Here is a 23,622-nt window from a genome sequence, read left to right on the forward strand (position 1 = left end):
AGTAACCAGCCAACATAAAAAATGTCATTATGTGGTTATTTTTGTATTAAATTGAAGTGGGTACGTACTCTGTTTTGAGAAAACTTGATTTTTTCGCCTCCTGATTTTCATGTAATTTTAATTCTGAAAAGTGACAAACTGCACTTTCTTTATCAAACAGCAACATTATAGTAGATATCATGATATAAATATCCAGTGATAAGAGATGGTGCTAATTACATACACTAAGAAATCCTTCACAAGCAGCATGAATGTTACTATTGCTGACGAAATTCAAATAATTAACAATAACATTGAAAATCTCAAAGGAACATGAATACCATATTGAGAAGAGAAATTCTACAAACGACATTTTTAGATTAAGTATTTTTGGAGTAAAAGCATGAATATTTTTCTATATGATTCCAATGTATTTTTGTACCTTTTTCAAATGGGAAAAGAAATCAAAGGATTTCTCTTCAACTATTTGAATGATACTCTGAGCTCCACGGCGTAAGGATCAAGCAAAGAAAAGAATGTAACTGGAAAAAAAAATGAAAAGGTTGTTGGACCGCGCGACTCTTCTCCAGACTCCTTCACATCCCCAGAATTCTTTCTTCGACCAAAACTCATTTGTATGGCTGAGGGACATTGTTAGCATCGATTTTTGCCAGCATCTCGCGCTCCTTAAAACGGTTATGCGACGCTAATGTAGTTAGTTATTGCGAAAGGAGGAAAAAGAAGATTGATTCCACGAAGACAGCTTACAAAGCGATGTATTTTTTCCTTTTTTTTTACTTCTTATCCTTCCCTCATTGTTATTTCTGTTCTGTTTTGTATTTGAAGCCATTGATTGGGAAGTCCTAACCTTTTAAGAATCAAGAGTGCTTGTTTATAATGGATTTTTGCTGAAGAGTGATCTAAGTTACTCTCAACCATTAAAAGACAAGGACTTTAACCATGGACCTAAGTCTTCCTCTTTTCAGTTTTGTTCTTATAAAAAAAGATAGAAAAAGAATCGTTGGTATGTACGTAAATAAATTAATCATTCTTCAAGGGAAGTCTAATTCATTCGCATTGTTATTAATCAAACGTTTCTTTCATGAAGAACAGGAATGTCAGCTATCTTATTAATTTATTTTATGTTAGTTCTTTTTTCTTTTTGTTTCACCAAAGCTTTCTAAGGTCTGAAACAACAAAATAAACTTAAGCAAGTTACATTTATTTATTAATAACAAAATGATTTACTTAGTCGAATAAAATGTTGCTACACAAAATAAACCAGAAATAAATTTTTATATTAAATTCGTAAGCAAGTGATTTGGTATAGATGTATGAATCTCGATTTCGAAAAATTAACCTGTAATTAGCCTAAAAAAGAGCAAGAAATCCACTCTATATTGCATTAATTTAATGTTCCTATTCTTATGTTTAAACATTATGCTTATTATTATTAAATACTGCTTAAACATTAAAGGTCCAAAGTTAAAGTCTCAAACGGGAAATTGCGGATTTCTTCGATTTTCTAACTTTGAAAAATTATAAATAACTCCTACAAGGTGATCAAGTTGTAAGGATTATGTTAATGTAACTAACAATTAAATTTTTAGTTAAAGTTCCTTTCCTGTCTTCCTGAATTTCAACTTAAAACCTCTGGCCAGAACGTAGTTTTAGAATAGCGTTTGAATGCAAACGAGGAGAAGTATTTAACCGTGAAGTTCAACTGACTTCGTGAGAGAGAACCAGTGATTTTGGGTAGCGCGCGTTCGCCTTTTTAGGCTACTTTCCCTTAAGTTATTATTACCCTCGGTCATACTTAGGCCTTTGATAGCTTCGCCGTTATTTAGAGCTAATGGGCCAACTATGTTAGAATTCTGATCGCTTCAGGTGCATCGTTTTTAGTTAAGATTAGTTTAGTTCTTACTTTCCTAAGTTCAAGCCCGAGTGGCGGTTTAGTTGTAAAACTCCAAGACTGTTAAACTGTAACTTAAACGTACACAGCACAGAATCTTACACAGTAGGTAATATTAGTGAATACGAACTCATTAGTTTGCATGTTTTTATGAAACAAAAATCTGATGTAGTCACCACATGACTTCTTTGCACGCAGCTTATTAAATTATACACATTTTTGCAGCATTTCCTTTAAACTTACTTCCTCGATATTCATGAGAGATATATTTTGAATATAATTAATCCAGTTCTCATTTGACGGCAAGGCAAAAATACATAAAAACACAAAACATCTTCATTAAAAATTGCAAAATAGAGACAAACATAAAAGACCGACTACAGTTAAAAACACTACAAAAACAATTTTTACAATTAAAATAGAATTTCTATGCAAAAACAAGCAATTCGGAAAGCGGGCAGGAAGACAATGTTTTCGGTGCAGAAATTTAAAATTTACATTTGGTCTCACTCCGCAAAAAGACATTGAAGTTGATGGACAAACTAACTTAATTCACTGTTCTACTAAGAGTTTCAAATATAAGCAAATGTTGGTTTCATTAGACTTAGTAGCACAGAAACAACTTTATATATATATATAACAACTTTATATATAATAATTATATATATATATATCGAAGAGCCATTGTATTAAGACCATCCTCCACCTATAAAAATGGGCTCGCTCAGGAACAAAACCACTGCACATGTGCTTCTGATGTTTGGAGTATATAAAGCGGTTATGCATTATCTTTTCAGACATACTCTCAGGCAGGTAAATTCTGGCCCCCAGTATCTCGAAAAGTAACAGGCATTTTATTGCTGTTCTTAAAAGAACATTTCTTCACCATGTAAATAGTGTACATAGCAATAATTTTTGAATATTTCGTGTAATTATTTTTAATTATGTGCATGTATCTTTTCAATTAGTGCAGTAGTTGGCAAGCCACGCCCCTTTTGACATCAGATTTGCTGCTGTGACCAGCTAGACAGTGCCAGACCACAGTCTCCATCCAGTCTTGGCATTTTCTCGCAGGAAGCAATGGGCTTCAAAATTTTTCCTATTTCATCTGGAGAATGCTATTTGCGGACTTTCTCAGACATCAGGCCCAATTTGAGATTCACTCAGGAATCTGGAAAGAGCAGTGATAGGAATTTCCCTCTGCACGCCAGAATAATAACAATTGTATCAAAGTATCAAAAGTTCCAAACATAGCGCAATTAGCGACGTAAATGGAAAAGCAGCTGATTTATCAGACTTCGATAAAGGTCAAATCGTTATAGCTCAGCGATTGGGAACATCAATATCAGAAATGGCACGTTTAGTGGGTTGCTTAGTTGTTGTGAGCATATATAGAAAGTGGTGTATGGATGGTGAAACGACAAATCGGCCGGGTAGCAGGTGTCGTCGACGGCGCATTGATTCCAGAGGAGAGCAGAGATTGTTACGCATTGTTAACCGTGACTAAAGAGCTAAAACAGCCGAAATCACCACCAGCTACAACAGTGGCGACCCAGACAGTGTTTCTCAGCACACTGTGGAGCCTACATTGCTGCGTATGGGCCTACGCGGTCGAAGGCCAAAGCATGTCCCTGCACTAACAATACACCATCGCCAGCTGCGTCTGCAATGGGCCAAGAAACATCGGAATTGAATAGAAGAATGGTCCTGCAAATCACATGTTCGGTCCATCACATCGGCGGGCTGTATGCTAAATAGTTTTTAAACAAAACTCTGGCTCCTGGATGCACAGTTGAACGGAGACAAGCCGGTGACGATTATTTTGGTGTGGCAATGTTTCATGGAGAACAATAGGACCTATGATCCCCATATAACACTCCCTGATGTAAGTACATTACGTGAACATCGTTGTTGACCAGGTTCACCTATTCATGACAACAATATTTGCAACCAACCCGATTGCAACCAAAAAGGGAGATAAACAACAACATGTTACAGCAGTCTCCTATACAAAATTTCAAAGTTCTGAGGCTACTATTTTTTGAGTTTAGGAGATACATTGCATACCTATGTACGTACATACGCACATATGTCACGAAACAAATCTCTTCGGAGTCCATTTTAAATCGATTTTCAAACCGTTTTGGTAATAGAGTCCTTTATTCTATCCGTACGTACAGATATGCAGAAACATAATTTAAATGGATTCGAGACTGGTCAAAATGTATATTTCCGTTGAAATATGATACCCTAAATTTTTCACGATTACAGTAGTTCTTTCACTTTGTACGAGGAAGTAAAAGGAATTCGTAAGGTTTCCGTGTATATCTTTAACCATGAAATAAATAATAGTACATCAAAAAGTTCTCCAAATATCATGTTACCTAACGTTTCTACCGTAAGAAATTAGTACATTCGTACTTAGCCGTAATACATTACTCTCTTTAAATCAGGGATTCAAAACAGGTAGCACGACTTTATTCTTAAGCAAAATCTTTATGTATAATTTATTGAAATTTATATGCACTTACAATTTTTATTAAATGAAAACAGAACAATAGTATATGAATAAAATCAAATGCTTATAAGGATTACGTCAATTTTATTAACAGTTAAATTGTGAGTTAAACTTCCTTTCTTATCGCTTCTTAATTTCAACTTACTACTTCCAGCCAGAACGTAGTTTTAGAATCAGGTTTGAATGCAAATTGAGGAAAAGCGGTATTTAACCGCGAAGTTCTACTGTCTTAATCAGACAGAACCAGAGATTCTGGCTAGCACGCATCCGCCTTTTAGGCTATTCTCTCTTAAATTATTATTACGCTCGGTCGTACTTTAGACCCTTAATAGCTTCGCAGTCAATGAGCGTTAAGGGGCTAACTCCGTTAGAATCTCGATAGCTTCGGCTACATCTTTTTAATTAAGATTATTTAAGTTTTAATTCTTTGTTTCGTAAATCAAGCCCAAGTGTCGGCTTTATTGTAAAACTCCAAGACGGAGTTCTGTTAAATCTTTTTTGAATAATAAAGGGTCTTTTAATCCTTTGCAAGTTTATGTGTCTTACAAACTTCGACTAGTTAGCGACTACTCGTTAACTAGTTCTTAAGATTCTTCACGTTCAACTGTAACTTAAGATACATATTACAGAATCTTTACAACGTACTTAAAGAGAATCATTACCTACAACTATTACATCATGAAGAATGCAAAATAGCATTCAATAACTTTTCAAACGAACAATTTTATTAAAATTCTACCGTGCTCAAGAACAATTCTAATGTTTAATTCAAAAGACCAAATTTGAAAACTTGTTTCTTTTACTCGTGAAACTCTCAATCAAGGAGGGAGCAAGATCTGTAGTGTATAAGATCAATAGTGTTGCTAATTACGGTTTTAAATATTTTACGTAGAAAAAAAATACATTTATTAACAGTTATTATCCCTTTACTCCGGCACTATAAGCAACATACGTATATCAAATTATCATACTTGATAATTCTGAGCAAAATTACAACGTCATCAGGAAAATTGCGCATTTATGTTTGTCCTAACGTTTTGCATAAAACACGGAAATTACGTTTTACTACTTTGCTTTCCTTTGCTTCATTTCCACCAATTCTTTCTCACAGCATTGCATTCATTATAAATAAGTTACACTGATTAAGATAATTATATTTAACGGAGTTTTCCGTTTTAGGTTTATGTGAAAACATATCAAACCTATTTTGATTTAGCTAGTTACTAGTAAACAATTATGAGTAGTAAAACTGAAACCTATTTTTCATAAAATTTTCAACATGTTTTAATTTTAATTGATCGATTGCCTTTTCAGAGAACTTCCAGGCTGAACGGTATATAGTTTGGTCTTCTTAGATAGAAGACAGTTGAGCAGAACTCTGAAGGACAAGTGGCGAATTATCGCTACGTCTTCTATGTACCGCAGAATTAGGGAAAGGGTTTTAAGGATCCTGTTATTAATCCAAATTTAACAGATGGCATTCCTGCTCTCAGAATCCAACATTTCTGACTTTAAATCAAAAATAATGGATAAACTAAAATTAATGAAATTTAAATCTAGCCTAACGGGTTTACAGTTTAACAAGCGCGCAAAGGGGCTTTGACCGAAGTCCGCGTAAACAAGCAGACTTCGGTCAGAGCAAGAATAACTCAAACCCGAAGAATTTTAATCGATAGAGAATTAAAGTTACCAACACGGCCTTCAAGTAGGCAGAACACTCTCTGATTTCACCCTCCAAAACCCTTCTTTAAGTACATCCTTTTTTTGTAACTAATTTGAATATCGCGCGCTCCGGAAATTTAAATTCTGGCTGGGAAATGAAAAGAGGCTTGATAGGAAAAAAATTTAACGTAAAATAACGGGTTATAAAATTAAAATGAACCTTATAACAGTAACAAAGCGCGTACAATATATATTGGGCATTGTTTAAGCAAATCAATTTGAAAATTTATGAAATAACTTTTAAATGTTTCACATTTAAGAATAAATTTCAAATATTTAAAAAATTAATTTACAAGTATTATGAAAACCGCTTTGATAAAAATATTATTAAATAAATAAATTTTATAAATTAATATTTATTTAATTAAAATCATTATATCCACTTTTCTTTTAAGCATATCAAGAAACAATGTTCCACATAAACCACTGTCTAACAGAACCGAGAACCATGTTTAGTCATTCATCGATTCACTACTGCTCAGAAAATACGGAATTAACATGCTTCACTTTCCTTAAGGGCAACCTTTTTTGCTTAATTTATTTCTTTAGTTGTGTTAAGGAAAAGTAGAAATTTTGAGCCTCCGAGCTAAGAAGCTATAACTGATCATTATGATTTTCTCAACTCACTGAATTGTGAAATGCGGTTTTCTAATTTGCTACTGGCGATTTTGGAAAAGATAAATGAAGTTATACTCCACAATCAAGTATCAGTCAAAAAAATGTTACTAATTGCATATATTTTTATGTCAATTAATTGACCTAATTAATTATTAATAAACAGCAGGGATTTACAAGGTATAAATCATCATGAATTTTCAGTTTGACTTTTGAACAATGATTGAGGTTGTTTTAATCTTAAATTCTAGTGATTCCCTTCTTTTGGATTAACAACTGTACCTTAAGAAAGCACGAATGACTAATGTCTAATACAACTATGGCATCAATAAGAAAGGATGTATAAAGTGAAATTTAGAATTTATTTTCTTGAGCGTATTTAAAGATTTTCTCATAGAAGTACTACGAATATTTTTTGCGATCTGTTACTAATAACTATAAAAAATAAACCTTCTTTAGACTTGTTCAGATTTTACATAAATTACACATATCATAGCTTGTATTTTACACTGATTACACTGAATTTATTATATATGTATAAATGAATTTTAAGAAATATTCTTAAATATTTATTATTGCAGCATGTCTTTTATCTACAAGTATTTTTCTGATAACTTTTTGAAAACGCTTTAATTTGCGTAGGTAGGAGGGTTTTATTAAAGCAAAATCTAACATTTTGTATGACCCCCACAGAGCAGAGCTTCTGAAACCTTTTGTATCGTATAAATAAGATTAAAAATTACATGTACCATCATCTACAAATATATGTGCAAAAACGGGCGCCATTTTACATATTAATTTTGAACATTAATTTAAATCTAAAAATTATGCCACTGGAAGTACAAGTTTACACTAAAAATATAGCCTGTAATGTATCATTAGTGGTATTTTAAAAACTCTGTCATTAATGAATATTCCAATTACAAGAATTATTGAATTCCAATTATAGGAATATTTGAATTATTTTAACGTGAAAGCTTGCAGAGTGATCTCTCAATACTCTGAACATTCGAGCTATGCTGAAAACTGATGCTCTCTCCCTACTTATATATAATTTCCTTTATTAGCCAAAGAAATTACCAATAACTTCGATTTTTGAAATTATTAGAAAGTATGCACAGTTATATAGCAATGGATACAGTTACAGTTAGATAGGGTTGAGACCGAAATATCACCAAATGGTAACCAAGCTTGCAAATAACCATCGTCAGCTTGTAGCTCTCTGACGAAACACTGCCCCCTCCCTCTTTTTCCTGCATTGCTTTTCATAGCACATTGAACAAGACATACTACAATTTACATAAAATTTCACTAAAATTATTTACATGTATACAAAATTTGTAACATTGCCCGTTTCCCAAGGACTCCACATCAGAGGCAGTACACTCACTGTACAAGAAGCCATACCTACAGGTAATAAAATTATTAATTATTTAAGAAAAATACCGGAACTTTAAAAATCTATTAAAATTACTCTACTTAAAAAAATTACTTAATATACACCAAAAATGTTAAACTAAATAAAAAACAATTCAATAAATAACATATAATTAATAAAATGCTAAATCAATATATAAATGCATGAATTTACAAATTTTTATACATATAGGGTCTTGGTCTTAATATACTATTTAAATTTTATACACTACGAGGATTTCCGTTCTATGGCCATAGTAAAGGACAAGCATGTCGTAATAAATTACTTTAGGTTTATCATTATATGACTTGGGGATCTGAAATAAGGTGTCGTTCAGCCTGTTTAGGACTGCGTAAGGACCGTGCCAAGGTGACTGTATTTAGGAGAACTCTACGTCGAATAAGATTCCATAAACATACCTTATCACCTTCGTTGAATCAATGTCCTGTAGCTTTCTTGTCAAGTTAACTCGCTCTCCAGCAAAATTGTGCGTCATTTCAAACCGTGTGTGGAGATCTTGAAAGTACTCCTCAGAACGATGTAGGCGTATCCGGAGGCGACCAAATAACAGATCACAAGGCAGACGAAGGTTACGACCGAAGCACATAGAGGATGGTGAATAGCCGGTTGTCTCGTTGACAACACTGCGATAGGCCAGTAAGAACAAAGGCAACTTCCGGTTCCACTCCTGTTATTTCTGGAATCATCAGGATTATTATTATGTAATTGAAGAGGTACTCCAGACTTCGAAATTCAGTGATGTATATCTACCTCTGTTACAGTTACACGCTCTTGATCAGAGACAGGGCTAAAGAAAGAGAAGGGCTGGGTCATCCCTTTGAGAAGAACGATGCCGACACGAACTCCTCTTGGGGAGCATACCGGATGTTATGTGACGTCACTGGGTTCGTCCCGTCGTCGACTGACCAGAGCATCAAGTGCAAAAGATGGAATCTTTAGTTCTTGGATTCTCTTTCTTTAGTCCTGTTAGTTTCAGAGAAAGAGTTTCTTTTTTACTTGAAAGATAACTGATGATACTTTTAAATGGATTTTGTATTTAGAAAGTTCTTGTAATGAGAAATCATTGAAAAAATGGTATCGTGTGCCGTTACTACCTGTAGCAATACGTATCATAATACGAAAGAAACTAGCGTGGTATTTCATAGATTTCCGTACAAAAATATTCAGTTAACGAAAGAATGGTTGCATAGGTGTTGAAGAGCGGATATTGTTAACACAAAGAGTGCTCGAATATGCAGCAATCACTTCACTGAATCTGATTATGAGGATGATATGAAAAATAGGTTGCTAGGATTACCGACAAAAAAGATACTGAAGTCAACTGCTATTCCAACTGCTTGTATTCCTGACTTGGTCATTTATCAGAATACACAAGGCAGCAAAGGCAACAAAAAAGAAAAAAAATACAAAGTACATTTGGAAGAATTCAGAATTTAAGTCCTAAAAGGGCATGTCTGGAACTTCAAAACGATGACAATAATAGCTATGAGGAGCTCACTGAAAATAATATTACTCAGCAATGTTGTAACTGTTCCAACCTCCAGAAAAATGTGAATGATTTAATCACAAAACTATCAGCTCTTGAGAATAACGTTTCTGTTTTACAGACTGAGAGAAAGCAGCATTTAAAAGCTATCTCCCAGCAAAGAAAAAGATTTAAAAGGAATAGAAAACTAATATTAGAAAAAGTTCAGAAACTGAGGAAAGACATTAAAAAAGTGAATCAAGAAAATGAAAAACTAAGAAAAATGAAAACGTATATTCAAAACATATTTACGGAAACTCAAATAAATGCATTAATGAAAAAAAAGCGAATTAAATGGTCTCCAGACGACATTTCAAAAAGCATAGTAATCAGATCGTTATCCGTAAAGGTCATACGACTTCTGGAAAGAAAAAATGGGTATTCCGCTTCCAAGTGCAAGTACACTGAAAAGATGGTGCTCAAGATTCAGTTGCATTCCTGGCATTTTAAATGATGTACTGTTATTGACGAAAAAAACTTGCCAAAATGCAACTGACGAAGAAAGATTATGCGTATTATGTTTCGATGAAATTCATATAGATTCAAGACTCTGTTATGATTTAAAATTAGATCAGATATTAGGTCCTTTTAAAAAGACTCAATTTTTATTGGTTCGAGGACTCATTTCGCAATAGAAACAGCCCATTTATTTTGATTTTGATCGTCAAATGAAGGAAAATCTTCTGTCTTCCATTTTGTTTGCACTTGAATCGTCTGGGCTTCGAGTCAAAGCAATTGTATCTGACATGGGAGGTAGTCAGACCCTCTGGAAAGAATTACAAATTTCAACAGATAAATCTTTCTTTTACAGTCCAAGTTCAGCACCAAAATATGAGTTTTCGCTGATATGCCGCATTGCATAAAGCTTTTGAGAAACCATTTTCTTGATAAAGGTTTTATTCTCGGAAAAACAAAGACGTTATAAACAAAGACGTTATATATGAAGTACTCAATAAAGATATCGGAGAAATTAAACTGTGCTATAAACTGAAACCTGAATTTTTATCTGTAAAAGGGAACGAGAGACAGAAAGTAGCACCAGCAAAAGCATTATTTTCCTCCACAACGGCTAAAACAATTATGCATTTGACTGGTAATGCTGAAACAAGTAATTTTTTTTATGACATTATGAATAGTAGTGTACCATTAACCCCTAGCAATAAGCCTTTAAAAGCTGCTTTCGGCCTAGAAAGCTATTATGAAGTACAAAAAGAAAAATTAAATGAGATCAAGCAAATGCTTTTTGATCTCAGAATATGCGGGAAGAAAACAATGCTACCTTTTCAGAAAGGTATTATCATATCGATAAATTCGCTTTCAGGTTTATTTAACGATGTAAAATCTATAAATGTGAAATATATTTTAACATCAAGACTGACCCAAGATGTATTATAAAGCTTGTTCAGCCAGATTCGGGGTCTAGGGCGTTTTAATGACCATCCGTCTCCATTAGACGTAATAATTCGCCTGAAAAGGTTGCTATTGGCAAACAAATTGCCTAAATTGTCGTTAAAGACAAATGCTAATGACTGTGAACATGTGAAGAAAGTTGAAGTATATTTGACAAAAGAGCTGTTAGAAACAGCTTTTTCTTCAAATGAAAAAGCGCAAATGTTTGAGTCTTCCTTATACGAAGATGATTTAATTAATTACGAAGACATCTATGATGAATGTAGGTCACTTCCTTGGGAAACCGAAATTTATGATTCAACGAAAGATATATCTGCATATGAACAAGAATCGCTCGCTTATGTGGCAGGTTATATTGCATATCGTGTGAAAGATAAAGATCCTACTTTGGGTGAAATATCAAAAAAATTCGTAGATATTCCTAACGACTGAAATTGGATATTTTTATTATCTAAAGGAGGATTAACTGTACCATCACCAATTTGGATGGAAACGATGATGAAAATGGAAAATGTTTTCCGTTCTTTTCATGGCAGTTCTTTTCGAAAAGGTAGAGGTGTAATTCAAAATCTCATTTCTGAACTTGAGAAAAGTTTTCCCTCCGTGAAAAAGAGTGCAATTCGTTTATTTTGCCATTTACGAACATTTATAAGGGTTTGGCACTTTAATAAGAATGCAACCCTTGTATCGGCAAGAAAAGCTGACCAGAAAGCAAATAAATGGATGAAGAGTAATAGAGGATTATCGAACCAAACTATATAGGAAAAAAAATCATGCAAGTTGATTCATATTATTCCTACCAAAAATAATAATTTGAAACATTACTTTTCTTATTATTCACTTAATTTGTGACCTAATTTATGCACGTTTCAGTTAATTATTTGGACTACTATATAAAATATTATATATTATTATATACTAATTTAGACTGCTAAATTTTACTATATAAAATAAACCATGAAATTCTGCATAAACATAAATTAATATCAGAGTATATACTTTTAAAATGTAAGAATACATGCTATTATTCCAAAATATATAAATACTATTTTAAAATAATTTCATTATTTTTTGAGTAATTGACGTTAAATAATAATACTGATGTTCTATAATATTGCTTTCATAATAGACATTTCAAAAGCTTACAAAATTCTACTACTCATTATCAACGCTAATTGAAAAGCAAAAATGGAAGAAATGAAATTTGTTTCGTTTTAATATGTTATGAAATCTATTATTAGCATTAACTAATTTTTAATTAGCTAGATGTGTAATGTCTTTAGCATGTATTCTCAAAACGTATTTGCATATTTTTATTTAATATTTCTCTAATGCAAATTACTTTGCGACTAACTTATATTTTAACGCAAAAAGAATTCTTCGTAAATGTAGAAATTTACGTATGTTATCGGTGGGTTACTATTTACATATATTTAAAAAGATGATTATGAAAAAGAATTATTACATTTAGGGTACACTCGACCTAAAAAATTAGTTATATTTACGTATTGTTAATTTAAAACAATAATTATGTTTATGCATGTTTTACTTACGTTTTATGCATATTAGAGTTTAATTTGGTATGACGTAAATTCATTTCTAGTTCATATATAAATGCATGTATATTGCAATTTCATGAGCTAAAATCTCGGCTCATATTGGTTATTAAACTATTTTTCAAAGCGATTTGATTCTCAAGCAAATGCTTAAGAAACTCAACAGCAGAACAGAGCAAGCGAACCCAACTACGTCATCAGTCTCTTCTTTCGGTTTCAGCCGCGAGAAGCTGATGAACTAGCCCTTTAGCCCTGGATCAGAGATAGGACACAGTTTAGGCAACATATTAAAGTTATCAATGACAACGAGGATGTATTTGTTACTATCAACAAATTGTGGCAGAGGTCCTAGGATGCTGAAGGCGATGCGTTCGAAAGGTAATTTTGTATTGTAATATTGTAGTTTCTCTTGGCTCTGCATCTTCGGTTCTTTGCGACCCACACACAGGCATTGCAATATCGTACCACATTTCAAAGTCAGCCTTTGCTTTACATCAATAGAAGCGCTCTCAAAGTCTATGTAAGGTCTTCATTATTCCTATATGATTTCTTGTCAGACTGTTATGCTGTTTTTTAAAGACGTCCGAGATCCGGGATCTTGGAAGTATCAGCTATGATCGGAATGTTTTTCTATCATCCGATACAAACAAGACCCTTTTTCGAATGTGAAATGAGTCTAGTTTGTCATAGAAATGTTTTATCGTAGAATTATAGGCCAAAATGTTGACACTTGCTGCAGTAGTCCACGACACATTCTTGGCTTTTTATTTCTTGGGACAAAACAGCACCGACACTCATTGCTGACATCTGTGTCAAGAATAACTGTTTTATCGAGCTGAAGATACGTCAGTATGGTCGCAGATATTAAAGCCTGTTTCAGTTTGTAAAATGTATCCTCATATCCCTTTCGCTACAAGAACGTTTGCTTGCTCTCTGTCTGTGAAAGTGTGTTACGATGGAAGAAATGTGCTTCACAATTCTCCTGTAGTATACGTACAAAAAGGAAATTTCTCTGCTGACGGACATTTTCGGTGCATCTCCAATCTTTAACTGATGACACTTTCCCTGAATCTAGAAAGGAATCTTCTTTTCATTGAGAAATTAACAGTAATTTCGATTTCTTGAAACTACTGGAAGTCATACACAGTTACAGTTATACGAGATCGGATACAGTTACATTTGCACAGGGATCGGACCAAAATATTACGAAATGATTGCGAAGCTTGGCTGATGAATTCTCGCCAAATTTGGCGACAATAACTAGTCATCAAAAACATCGCTAGCTTGCCGCTATGTCGCCAAATTTACCTCGCTGTTAAATGGACTTAGCTCTGTACCCATTTTCAGACAATGATTCGTCTTCTGAGGCCTCTTGCATACTACATTATGCAAAAGATACTAATATATATATCATTTCACTAAAATTATTTACATGCTTAAAAAATTCGTAAAAATATCTAAACTACTTTTATTTAAGGAAAGTAAGCTTCTGGCTCTATTTTAGAAGACGTATATCAGAAGTAAGTGAAAAAGAATGGCTTGAGTGTGGCTAATTTTAGATTAAAAAATAATAAGCAAGATAAAGTGATTAAGCATAGAATATTTTCAGATTAAATGAAACTTAAATGACTGAAAAAAAGAGGACATTTTTGATCAAATTATTAGACATCATAGAAAATTAAATAACATAAAATCTCTAATTTTATATTAGAAAATATATGAAAAATGTTTTAATTTCAAACATCCAGAAATGAATTCTTTATCAATTAACTAACATGAAACAAGTTAATGCATTAATAAAGCTCATTTGTTTACTTATGGTAAGAATGTTTATACCGATGCTAAATTTTCTTTTGAAATATTCGATTATATAAGTTCATTCATTTGATGCCTTATTCTATCAATTTCGCTTCTGTTCTTACAGTAAAAATTGAGTAAAAGAAAATTAACGTTAAGGTAGATAACCTTCGGGTATTTCGCTAAGATAATTAACGAAATCTAATTATAAAATTTATTCCATGTTTCTCGGTAGATACAAGCTAGCCTCTAAATTAAGGGCACTGTTTCTTATACTACAACTTGATTATTTGGCTAGATATAGGATAAGATTTATTAACACAAATTAATAAGTTATTTTTATGAGTGGAAACTCACATCTGAAGGAAATCATATCTCATCAAAATTTTAATCTGTTAATTCTAATATCATATGACGAATGTAAATAGGCTTTTGAGCAGTCGAATATATCATTTCGTCTCGTTGTCAGAAATGATTCCGACCGCTTTGCAAGTGAAAAGCACTAATAAATTATTACGAATAAATATTTCGCAAGTTTTAAAATGCAGATTTTAATGTTTTGATCGTTTCGCTTGTTTTCTGTTACAAGTTTGTGTCAGCCTTAAGTTAAGTTAGAACTTAAATGATTAGCTTCTTACTAATTTTCAGGTTTTTTCTTCCTCTAAAGCTAGTTTTTGAACAGTAAGATAGAAAACACCTTTCTGAATTAAAGTGTGTATATTAGAAGCGACTGAAGCTGAACTTCATCAGTAAATAAAGTAATATTGAAATTTTCTGTCGTCCACTGTTATTCAAATGTGTTTCGGAATCACATTCTGAGATTTGAATCTCTAAGGTAATAAATGACAATTCTGCAGAGTAATAATGTAATGGGGGTTGTCTAGACAGTACTGACTTTAGTTTTCTTTTAATGCTTAAGTCAACGTTCCAGACTATTAAGGTTTTGCAATGCAATACAGGAAGGCCATTAATATTCCCTCGAATTTCAATATTCACAAAAGCTCCAACTGCATGGGACACAAAAAGATCTGGTACGACGGAGTGCAATAACAGAGAAAGGATTTACTCTTTGTTTTATGCCCAACTATCAGAAAGAAAGCTAAAAATAAATTTAGCCAAAGACCTGAAGATTTGTAGTGGTCCGTATTTGCGTAATAATTCGATTTCAGTTCTTGTCACGGAAGAGCAATTAGCTTCGGTCGGAAAGCTCCGAAGTAGAGAAAATCGATCACTTGGTACTTTAGAATTTTATTAATTTTTTTACAGCTAGTGGGATTTTGTTTTAACAACTATGATCAATGAGCTGGTTAGTAGGAGTTATACTTTAATAAAAGTGTAAATAATGTAAAATCCATTAGTTGCAACGTTTAGTGAAAATATTACAAAACTATAAGGGTTTACTACGTTCCTATTAGTTTATACAATTTTATTTTATTAATTAGTCAACTTTGTTGTTATATACATTCTGCAAAATGAGAGAATATTAAAGGATAGGTAAACTTGATAATCGTATAATATAACAGCGCAGAGTTTAGGCCTGGTTCAAATGACATTGTGTATTATAAAACTAAAGTATATAAAAATTATAAATTGGAAAACTTTTACAAAAGTATGTGATACTTTTTAAGATATATCAGAAATATATTTACCAAACCATGTATTAAACATATTATGTATGTTATATGTAAACTATAAACCTTTCGTCAAGCGTATTATGTATGTTTAATATTTGTTTACTTTTTTTAATTTATAGAAAGTATTATTTGATAGAATTTTGTTGATAGTGAAGTATCGTCGTCTGAAAAATCTGCAGCAATTGAGCTCACAGCAACAGTTTTTTTTTCGGCACAGTCTGCTACAAGATAGTTTTCTATTCATTTTTTACATAGTTTTAGTTGTTGTGTAATTCAGGTTTCAGATTACTGAAATGTACGATATACGCCTTTGTTAAAGAAAGCACCAAATTTCTTGTTTGTTTCTAGCAAAATTTAATACTTTTAAAATACTTTTTTGTTATTTTTGCCAGGATTTGAGTGTTTCTCTAACTATGTAACAGTTTACAGTGGAAATAAGTTGCAAAGACGGATCGTTAGTTATATAGGATACATTTTAAGTTATTTAAAAGTAAAGTTAAGCACCACAAAGAAGAAATGAAGAAAGGTTCAAAAGCTTCAAATGCATAAGGAGATTTATTACCTACTTTAATAATTGTTTTGCTAAAATATTTTTAACTTACATATTGCTTTACTTCTTTAAACTTAGTGTATCAGCGCAAAACCTTTAAATGGTACATTGAATAAAAATAAATTAATAAAGAAAATAATAACTAAAAGTGTCATTTCGTAATCATTTTAAAATTTTCAAGCAACTTATTTAACTGTTTGTTTATTTAATTCTCACTAAATTACATCTGAGCTCATTTGGACGTTGCTCAGAAAGTCTAAATATTGGCAAGCCACAAATTGTTAAAATTGTTATTTACCTTGGCCACCTTCTAGATTCCGTTTGAGAGAATGCCATTTATTGCATGCAAAATACTCAGTATTTTCTTCAGGTCTTCCAATAATTTTTGAAAGCTAAGTTCATTGTCCTGTCTTCAAAATGATATGAAAAACTTGGATTTAAAATATTCTGTAAAACATTTCTATTTTAAACTAGCAAAATAACTCAATATATGTTTCCTCGAGGTATATTTGAATCAAAACTGAAAATTATTCTTTCTTAATGGAGGTACGTACATATCAAAATATAATGCATATATAGAATAATGAATTTGTATGGACTTCCCTACAACTTTGTATGAAGGATATGAATATAGTAACGAAATACAGTATGATAGATTTACTGTGTTTAAAGTGTAATTTTCATTTAAGCGTTCTTTAAGCTTTAAATCTATTAAAAATTTATAAAGTTATTTCGTATCTACAATTCTTACAAGATTTCATTTCCTATATTATCTTGAAAATACCGACCAGACTAAAATAATGAATAATTAAAAAAAAAAAAGAATAAAGCCTTGAAAGGCTAAATACAAAAAAGACAAATTCTAAAACTGGAAGGACATTTAATTGCTAATTTACAAATAAATGAAATTTTGGTACTTTTAAAAAATGTTTCACTTAATGGATCATGAGCTATTTCACAAATAAAATCCTCTTCGTTTATTTTTTTATTTTTACATTTAAATATATGACAAGTATAAGTAAAAGAGCTCTGTCTTAAACTCCAAAATGATGCTTAAATCTTTAAAATCATGAAATATTTTTAGGAATATTGTATATTTTATCTAATCAAACAATTACATTATTTATCTTGTTTTTTACATATTTCGTACATATTTACATTTATTAGGCAAAGGAGCATTATTTGTTAATTTTAGACTACAAATAAATGGTCAGTTATGAATTTCATGTAACTGATAGGATGTACTAGTGCGAGAATTCTCAATTTCATCATCAGTCTGCAATTAAATTTTCTTAAAAAAGTATTTGTTCTTAAAATATTAACCTTAAAATACCCGAAAGAGGTATCCGATAAAATATTTGGAATTTTGTGCCAAATAAAGATGCCTGAGCCTTATCATTAATTACTATTGAAGTCTCAGTGTTGGTATCACTTCACAGAAGAGGACATAACAGTGTGCGTTAAACTTAAAAATACTTACGAACGCCAACTACAATAAGTATCCAAGACGTACTTTAAAATATTAGAACACTAGCCTTAAGATCCATATACACTGAAACATAAAGCAAGCATCCTTATACAGACTGTAACATATGATGAGCATGCTCGTATGCGTATTGGAGTATTAGTGTTTATGTGACGGTCTTACATTCGACTGTATATTTCATTGCTTTCTACTGAGCCACTTTGGGAAGACTTTCATTCAAAATGTAAATTAATCAAACACTTAGCTTGAGCTTAGGATATTATAAACATAGCAATGAATGTTAAAATTTATCATTTCAGATTTAATGATGCCATGTAAAAGTACTTCATTTCATGTAAAAAGTATGAAATGACTCGAAGTATGTATACCCGTACATGAATAAATTTCACGAGCTCCTGATACATGAAATGATCAAATTAAGTGTTCAAATGTTTTGGAAATTTTCAGTTTTCTTCGTCAAGTTACTTATTTGAATCCTACATCAATTTAGAGTTAATAATAAAGGATTTAAGAAGTTGGTTAATGATACGTAGGCCTAAATATTTGCTGAATGGTTTCTTAAATTTTTTGAAACATATGGTGGTTTAAAAATTGTATACCATAAAATTCGTCATGTATTTACTAGAAATGTATGAAACATTTATATAGTACTCCATTAGGCAGAATATGCAGGAATTAGGATTTAGAGTTGAATAATTCAATTTCCTTCAGACTGTTGGACGATTTAATAAACATAAATTTGGCAATCACATTTTCACGAATGTCGTCAAAACTGAGGTAATTTATTCAAGAGTAGAAATTTTAAACAACAGTTCCCTTAAATGAAAATGTCTGGTCATTTTGGAAATCGAGTTTCCAGTTGATCGAAATTTTTGGTAAATGAGCGAGGGGATGACCAATTTATCCCGCGTTTAAATTTAGAATTTAATAAGGGAAGACCAAGGAAACCAGCTTGAGTTAGTACTAATGGAAATCAGCATAAAATTTGGATATATCGGAAAATTTAAAAGTAAAATATAATGAGATAAGCCATCGACTAAACACAAATTCTAGTTGAAAACAATGTGAAATTTGAGTATAAGTTTCTAATGATTAAATTGAACATGTGTTTGAAAATAAGCACAAATTTTTAAAGTATTATTTAAATAATTTTTACTTTCAAAAATACAATTACATTACATTAGTTACAGAGCTTGGCTTCAATTTAACCACAATGCAAACTTACTTTGTTCGAGAGAATTATACACGAACTGGTATCTATTCTATGCTAATTCGCTGCAGTCGTTTTAAACTAACTGCTAACTAGCATCCGTTCTAAACATTAGTTAGTAGCTAGTTTAGTTAGTAAGTAGTTCTAGTGTCTATTCTATAATTTCAGGTAAGTGACACGAATAAATTTAAACTAAATAATTTTGTTACTGTTTGTAGACTTTAACCTAAAGCTCAGGTTTAAAGTAAAGACATTCACTTCCAAAGTGTGAACTAAATCAATTTATTTAAGTTTAAAATCATAAAATATAAGCATTAAACAATTTTTAGTCCAATTTCGGCGAACTTTCATCTGCTTAGTATTAAATTTTAACTGAAATGTGCGATAAATCAGTTTGCTAAATTTCTTCAATGCGGCAAACATCTATTCGACTTAAAAGGCTAGCAGAATTGGTTGCGTGGAAAAAAGCTCAACCGTTGCCAATCCAAGTTCTATAAATTGTCTACATGAGTTATTCAAATTTATTTAAATTCAGTATAATATGCGTTTACTGCAGGTGATGGAAAACACAAAGATAGAGAAAGATTTAACATAAAAATACGTACTTAAAATAACAGAAAACTATGTAAATAGAATCTTGAATTGTTGGAAATTTCCATTCTTCCTTGCGTCTGCACAGTACTTGAAACAAAGAGAAACGCAATCTTATGTAATGCCCAGTAGAAGCCATAGCTGCGTATCTTCTTGGTTATCTTCCTTGAGGCCTATACCATGTGGCCTGCCGTCCAAGATATCCTGATATAGCTATCCGTAAGGTTATAGGTGTGGCTGTAGATGTGGTTATCTTCATCGAGGAAAGGTGTTTCAAGGCACTTCATGCTGACATGGGTTTAGCTGTCGAAGACAGGAACGGCAATAAAAATCCCTTTAAGAATTTATGATTCAATGCATCGATTCATAGCCAAGCACCTGGTAACCTAATATTGTAAGGATCGTAAGTTTTACTAACGTTTATTTTATTTTAAATCTTTACTATCACTTCTTATTTTCTACTTCCGGCCAGAATTAAAAGCGTACACTTATTTATGTAAAATTTGTCTGGCGAACGCCAAGTACTTAAGTTGTGGCTTTTTGCCAAGCGAGAGAGAGGAAGGAGTTAGTCGAAGCAGGCCGCTTACCTTAGAAGTTTTACTCAGTTGCTGGTTGCCTTCCAGGCCAGAGGTTTAATCCTCTTGATAATTTTAAACGTATTGTAGTGTTAACAGTTCTCTGTACTACATACGGCTTCCTGTTAATATAAGACCAATCTTCCACGTTTATTATTTCAAAGTTAGAGTTTAGTTATATTTTTATATTCTTACGTTTAGACCACAAGTAGTGGGTCTTTGTATTCCGAAGTACGGAAATTATTGTAAAGAGAGAAAAATAAAGGGTTCTGTATACCCTTCTTGTGTATCCTGTCTACTTCCCACAGTTATTGAACATAGCTTTAGTAAGCTCTCTGTTCCGAGTCAGGTCCTTGCATGTTCCCAAAGAAAGTAAGACGGAACATTGAACCTGATAATGGCGCCCAACGAAGAAGAATAACCATGGCCAAGTATCAAGAAGAACCTGTGCTGCCTGCAGAAGCGGCTCAGAATCCAGAAATGCCAGCTGCCGCCCTGGAAGGATTTGGTTACATCGTCCAGACTATGCGCGCTTCGATGAAACCAGAAGCAACATTTAATGGAAACTCACCGGTAACCAGTTTTTTGGAAAAATTGGATGACCACTTCATGCTCTACCCCGTGCACGAATTTCAAAAAGTTATTTTAGCTACCAGCGCTTTGAGGGGCCAAGCGCTTAATTGGTTCAAATGTATAGGCAGAAGTCTCTTGGGTCAAGCAGGAAGTCCCACCTATACTTACGAGAATTTCAAGACTGCCCTAGTAAAAGCCTTTCCTGTTGTAAGGGATCGTGCGAAATTAAAAAACGGAAATTTTCAGTATATATCAGCAAAGAATCGAAAATCTCTCAAGCTTTATTTTAAGAAAAATTTACGTCTTCAAACTCTTGTATGGAAACCGTCCGGATCCTGAGATAATTCAAGTGATTTTGCCGAGGTTACTGCCCCAAGTGCAAGACTTTATTGAATTAAGAAATCCGACTACACTGGAAAAGTTATTTGAGCTAGCAATCCAGTTTGAAAGTAGAAGAACGGCGGATATTGAAAGAATACGCCAATATCAACAGAGAAACCAATTTGGTGCGCCAAGACTACAGCAAACTCAAGCACACGGCTACGGAAGCAAAGCGAATCAGTGGGCAAGGAAACCCGAGCATTCAAAAAGAGCCGGCGAACGTGGACAGTTCAATAGCAATCCAGGAAAAAAGTCTCAAGGCCAGTGGAAAAAGAAGGAAAGCACGGAAATGAAAAATAATTTAAACTAAAACGGATTTCTGCTGACGGGAGGGTGCGGAAATCCGAAGGCCACGAAAACCCCTCTTCCTTCAAGTTAAATACAGTAATGGTGAAAAATTTGAATCTTCCGAAGATTGAAGTGTTGGTGAATAATATCCCAGCCACCGGACTCCTGGAAACAGGCGCGCAGTGTTCCTGTGTGGCAGAAGATTTTTTTAGGAAGTATTTTCGGAAATACCGCATATATAATTCGGATAATACGACAGTGTTAGCGGCGCAAGGAGAAAGATGTAAGTGTATAAGTAAATTACCGATGTATGTCCGTATCAAGGACGAACAAGTAAAGGTTATGTTTTTCATAGTAAAGAATCTGCAAGCACATATTATCTTAGGAATAGATTTTCTTTCAGAGGCACAAGCAACGCTAGATTTTAATGAAGCGTCCCTTAAGCTGACAATGAAACCAGTTCGAGAAGAAAAGGCTGAACCGCCGATGTTAAACCTTGACCACCTGCCTAATGAAGAGCAACGAAGAATCCGACAAGTGGTAAGTGAATTTGCTTCGTTATTTAGTGATATTTCAGGATTTACTCAGGTTACTAACCATAGTATTGACACCGGAGATTCAATGCCAGTTCGCCACAAAGCATACCGGTATGATAAGAATAAGGAAAAAATTATAGAATGGCATATCACCGATATGCTACGTAAAAAGATCCTAACGCCCATCTCAAGTAGTTATGCTAGCCCGGTGGTTTTATGTAAGAAAAATAATGACTATCCATTGACACATCCAAAAAGGTGGAGATTCGCAATTGACTACCGTAAATTAAACTCCATAACTAAATATCCGGTATATCCGTTACCTATTATTGAAGAAATTCTAAGGAACATAACATCCACAAATATATGACGACTTTAGACTTAACGACTGGTTATTTTCAAATAGGGGTTAGGCCTGAGGACGTGCCTAAGACTGCTTTTATAACCAAGTCTGGCACTTATGCATTTCTACGTATGCCGTTTGGCCTTTCAGGGGCACCGGCAACATTTCAGCGATGTATGGACATTGTGTTAAGGCCTGTTCTTGGAAAGTCCACATTTATCTATTTAGACCATATCATTATTACTAGTGATAATCTCGACCAACAGGTACAGGATTTAAGACAGGTGTTTTCTTTATTAAATGAGGCCGGTCTAAAAGTTAATGTCGAAAAGTGCAAATTTGCAGCCCCTGAATTAAAATATTTAGGTTACAAAATATCTCAGACAGGAATCGAGACAGACGAATCAAAAATAATCGCTGTACAAAAGTATCCGACTCCAAACACGGCGAAGAAGCTCTCTTCTTTTCTAGGACTTTATTCATATTATAGGTCCTTTATAAAAGATTTTGCAGCTATTGCTGAACCATTGTTAAAATTAAAAAGGAAAAAGGCAAGATTCTCGTGGACGGCCGAAGCCAATAGTGCTTTCAAAAAATTAAAACAAGCATTAACGCAAGCCCCTGTGTTGAAATTTCCTGAAAAGAATGAGAATTTAGAAATTTCAGCGGATGCTTCGGATTATGCGGTAGGAGCGGTACTTTCGCAAAATCAGCAGCCCGTGGCATTTTTTAGCCGAACTTTAAATCAAACACAAAGAAACTATTCCGCGACCGAGAGAGAGGCACTTGCAGTTCTGTTAGCAGTGCAAAAGTTCCGAGTCTATTTTGGAAAGGCGCCAATAACAGTGTACTCTGATCATGCGGCGGTAACTAGATTGTACTCAGGGAAAAACTTATCTCCAAGGTTAATAAGCTGGGCACTCAAGCTACAAGAATATAATCTGGATCAAGCATACCCCCGGAAAAGAAAATATCGTAGCAGA

This window comes from Stegodyphus dumicola, chromosome 6 (assembly GCF_044657685.1).
Source record: "Stegodyphus dumicola isolate Sdum_Otavi_A_Nest chromosome 6, ASM4465768v1".
Taxonomy (NCBI): Eukaryota; Metazoa; Arthropoda; class Arachnida; order Araneae; family Eresidae; genus Stegodyphus; species Stegodyphus dumicola.